Source organism: Tenrec ecaudatus, chromosome 12 (genome assembly GCF_050624435.1).
Source record: "Tenrec ecaudatus isolate mTenEca1 chromosome 12, mTenEca1.hap1, whole genome shotgun sequence".
In the NCBI taxonomy this organism is placed as follows: Eukaryota; Metazoa; Chordata; class Mammalia; order Afrosoricida; family Tenrecidae; genus Tenrec; species Tenrec ecaudatus.
The window spans coordinates 64,751,030-64,755,586 of NC_134541.1; the positions used below are offsets into that span (position 1 = coordinate 64,751,030).

The 4,557-nt window shown below is 49.2% G+C and overlaps 1 pseudogene; it reads right to left on the bottom strand.

Annotated features, from left to right (window-relative positions):
* Positions 1-3,310: 3,310 nt before the first annotated feature.
* LOC142422695 (dysbindin domain-containing protein 2 pseudogene) lies at positions 3,311-3,955 on the bottom strand (annotated as a pseudogene).
* Between the last annotated feature and the right edge of the window lie 602 nt (positions 3,956-4,557).

A 4,557-nucleotide genomic window follows, 5' to 3' on the forward strand; every position in this document is an offset into this window, starting at 1 on the left:
TGCTTACATGCCTGTCAACTCTTCTAGATTATGGTGCCTCAAAGGCAGGGACCCTTTGATTTTAGTTTTTATCACGTCCATCCACCAATAAATGAAAATTACTTCTTTTAACGCATCAAACGATTCCCTCTGTCTGACAAGAAACGCGCTGACCCCTCAGAGCACAAGGCGCGGTCTGCTAAGAAAATAGAAATGATCAGGAGACAGTCTTTCAATGGGACGAACTGGCTTGGTACTAGATATCAAACTCGCTGACTTCAAATACAAAAATACATTTTCTCTGGTCAGTTATGACCCTACATAGGCTGAATAAATCCTAAAATCTCAGACCACTGGGGCCTAATCCTTAGGGAGACTAGCAGGTCCCCTGATCGTCTTTCACCCAGCCGATGGAAGAATGCAGAAATACATGTCTTCAGTGGACTTATCTAAATAGAAATTTTACTACAAAATTATCTAACTGTATGTAGGGGCTTTGGAGTCCAAAACTGATGTAAAAGATTCATACTCCGAGCTGCTAATAAAGAGGTGGAGATTCAGTCCCGCTCAGGAGCACCAAAGACATCAGCTGCTGAAACCCCCGTGGGGCACAGTGACATCTGTAGTACCTAACTTCAGAATCAACACTTCTTTCTTGGGTGGTCCTCGGTCACCTTGACTTTGACAAAAGGACGAATTACCTGTCCTGACCACTAGGTGGTGGTGGAATCCTACCTCTGGCACATTCAGAGCTTTTGGATCCCAAGTCCGGAGAGAAAACTTCCAACCCATGAGCTGAGCCCTTCAGGGAATTTCAGGGTCAATAATCCAAACCAAGGACCTCTGGTGGCATAGTGATCACCATTTGGACTGTTAACCGGAAGCCCAGCAGTTTGAAACCATTGGCAGCTCCGCTGGAGAAAAGGGAGGCTTTTCGCCCAAAGTTTTACAGGCCCAGAAACCCAAAGGGGCGGTTCTGCTATGTCCTATAGGCTCACTCTGAGTGAGATTCTTTGGCAGTGCCTTTTGAGTTTAACCCAAAACTACATGAGGTTTCACGGCCATGAAGTCAATTCTGACATACAGCAGATATATATAGGGTTTCTGAGGCTGTAAATCTTGACCAGAACAGGATGATCTCATGTTTCTCTTGCTGAGAAACTGGTGAGTTTGAACCCATGGCCTTCTCTACCAGAGCCACCAGGACAATTACCTAAGTCAGAGATTCTTGGAAAAATAGTTGTACTTGTGTTTCAAATAAGAGCCTTCTTCGTATCTGATACCTCCAGTGTGAGGTCACCCAGCCTTTTCTAGTCTCCGGGAAGGCCCTGGTGGTATAATGGTTAGTGCTGGGAAGCTAACTGCAAGATCAGCAGTTTGAAACCACCAGCCGCTCTGAGGCAGAGTTACAGCCTTGGAAACCCACGAGGGGAGGTCTATTCGGTCCTCTGTGGTAGCGCAGGGTCAGCATTGACTCGAAGGCGGTGAGCCTGGTTTGGAGACTTAGCGAAAAGGTGTGCTGGTGATTCAGTGGTTAGTGCTCTGCTGCCAACCTGAAGGGCGGCGGTTCAAACATGCCAGCTGTCCCACAGGAGATGGATGTGATGGTCCATTTCCAGAATGATTTAGTCTTGGACAGCCCATGGGCACTTCTGCTCTGTCCTGCGGGTTGGAATTTACTAAATAGAAGTGGATTTGTTTGGTTTAATTAGCCTTAAAAAGTCCCTTTCTGCCTTCCGGTATCTATAAAATCCCCTTTTCCCTGTCCTGCAGCCAGATGAAAGAGTGCCTACTTCTACTCCAGGCCTTCTTAACTCCTGCTCTGGCATTGAATCCCCAGCCCAGTTCTGATTTCTGCTTGGCACCTGCCATCGCTACCTGTCAACGGTCTTGCAGCCTCTCCTCACCTGCTTCTCTAGTGTGGCCCAAATTCCACCACCAAGTTTACAGCATCCAACTTCCTAATGGGTCCTGCTTGCTCCATGTAATATAAGTGGTGAAAATTAACACAAGTCTCATGTCAGGCAAACACAGAGAGGTGAAACCTTAAAAACAAACAAAACTCTCTTCCTTTCCTCCTTAAAAGCTGTCCTCACCACTGTGAATATATTTGTCTCACCTGTTCAGCCAACCATATTCGAAGGATAGAATTTCCATAGGCAGCGATCATTTGTAGTGTTAGCTACTTTGGCATATTGGAATATGATTAAAAACGGGGCATGGCCCGGAGCAAGTGCTCAAATACTAGTTGATACTGACACCACTCTCTGGGAGTTTTCTAGAAGCGTTCCTTTGGCTTTCTGACTTCAGATTCCTTGGCCTGGAAGATTTGTTTAAAGGTCCCCTCACCAAGGGCATTTTATCCTCAGCTTCCAGATGTGGCTGTTGTGTCATCAAACTGGTTCAAACTCCGAGCGCCCCTATGTGCCACACAACTAGAGGCTGCCTGGTCCTGCACCGCCTGCACAAGTGTTGTGTTTGAGCCCATTGTTGCAGCCACTGTGCCAAACCGTTTCATCAAGTCTTCCTCCCGTTCGCCCATCTACTGCTTTAAATGGTGGTGCGCAGTCCTACTCCTTTACATGATCTTCTTACATTAAACTGCAACCCACACTGACGGCTGCACTCCTTGATCTTCATCAGCAAGAGCTTCAAGTCCTCCTCACTTTCGGCAAGCAAGGTTGTGTCTTCTGCACATCACAGGTTATTAATGAGCTTTCTTCCAATTCTGACACCAAGTTCTTTTTCATATAGTCCAATGTCTTGGGTTATTTGCTCAGCATACACATTGAAATGGCCAGTGAGAGGCCATCACCCTGGTGCATGCCTTTCCTGATGTTAAACTATGCAGAATTCCCTTGTTCCATTTTCCCCATATAGTATCTCTTTATTGCTCATACCGTGCCCTGTTCCCAAGGTGCCCTCAGGAGGCAGGGAGGCTGAAGCCCCACCTCCATAGACATGCTAGGGAGTTCCCCTCCACTTGGGGACAGTGTTTCAGTGGAGCCTAGTAGTGGACTGCAGGGCAGTTTGGGGGAGGGGAAGTGCTAAGCAAAGGAGTGACATCTTGTCCTGTTTTCTCATCAACCTTCTCGCTTGCAAGCCCTCCTTCAGGGGTAACTGGTGAAAGGGTCACTGTGGGGCAAGGTTAGCAGTAAAGCAGGAGGGGATTAATTTCCCAAAAGGCACACCAGTCTATCCCCTCCCCCAGCGCCTACTGCAAGAAGAGTCAGGCTTCTTCCCCAGGGCTCCTACGGGGCCTAGGTCTCCATGTGGAGAAGGGCCACACTGAGCTCCATCGGTCAGTCTGTATGTAGGCAGGGGCCCACCGCTAGCTGTAGGCCCCGGGCCCTGCCCCTCCATCGGCCCCATCCTCCTCCTCATTGGACTGTGCCAAGGGTATAGCTGACCCCCATCACTCGGGTTTGGGCTGTGCAGGTTGGTGGAGGAGTCAGAGGACAAGGACAAGGTCGAGACGTGACCCTGTCGGACGTGGCCACTGGCAGACTCAGCTCCTCTGAATGGCCATCCACCCCACATGTCTTGGGGGGGGGGGTTGGTGGAGGATCTTCACGAGGTAAGAAGATTTCTGCTCCGTCCTGCCCCCACCCCCCAGGTCAATCAGTTCCACCTGTTCCAGCGTATTCACTTCCATGGATGACTTACTACCTATGGGTAGTCGCAGGTACTCCTGATGCAGGTGGGAGAGGGGGAAGACGAATACACTGTCTGGCTGTAAAATGTCCTCCAAGAATTTCTGCTGCTCCCTAAAGCGGAGCAGCAGGCGCTCCAAGGTTGTGCGAGGACCGGGGTCCTTGTCAGCTCCTGCAGGGCCTGCGGCCTGGCCTCTGTGCATCGGGCCCATCAGACTGCAGTCGGGGCGTGGGAGCAGGCTGCGCCACTGAAGGGTGGGACACTGCCCGGCTCCCCCGGACGGCTCCCCTTGTTCTATTTTAACGACTGCTTCTTGATCCATGCGCAGATTCCACGTGAGCAAAGGTAGTTGCCCTCTTGTCTCTTTTCACCACTCCCTAGTGGTGAAAACAGGACATCAATCAATGCAATCTTCTGTTAGATCAATAGTCAAAAGATCTCATTATTGCAAGAGACAGATCATTCCAGCAAGACTGCCTTTTATTTCCCATAAGCTCAGGACTTTCCAAGGGTGAAGTGCTGTTCATAGCCAAGCTTTGTGTTGTTGCTGTTTCAAGCAAGTGAGCTGAAACCCCACGTGGATGCCAGTCTTTGCAGTGAGAAATTGTAAAATGCGTTTATAGTGTAATCATGAAAAAAAAAACAACACCCTCGCTGCCACTGAATTAATGCCAACTCATGGCAACCCCCTGTGGGTTTCTGAGACTGTAACTGCTGACAAGAGTAGAACACCCAGTTTTTGTTCCATGAAGACACTGGGGGTTTTGAACAGTCAGCCATGCAGATCATAGCTTCACGCATGAGCACTACACCACTAGAGCTCCTCAGGAGTGACAAAGGGTCCACCGTAATCCAACTGCGGTGTCTCCTACCCTTGAAGATTCCCTGTCAAACATAAACCCTATGCGATCTGCTCTAACTCTC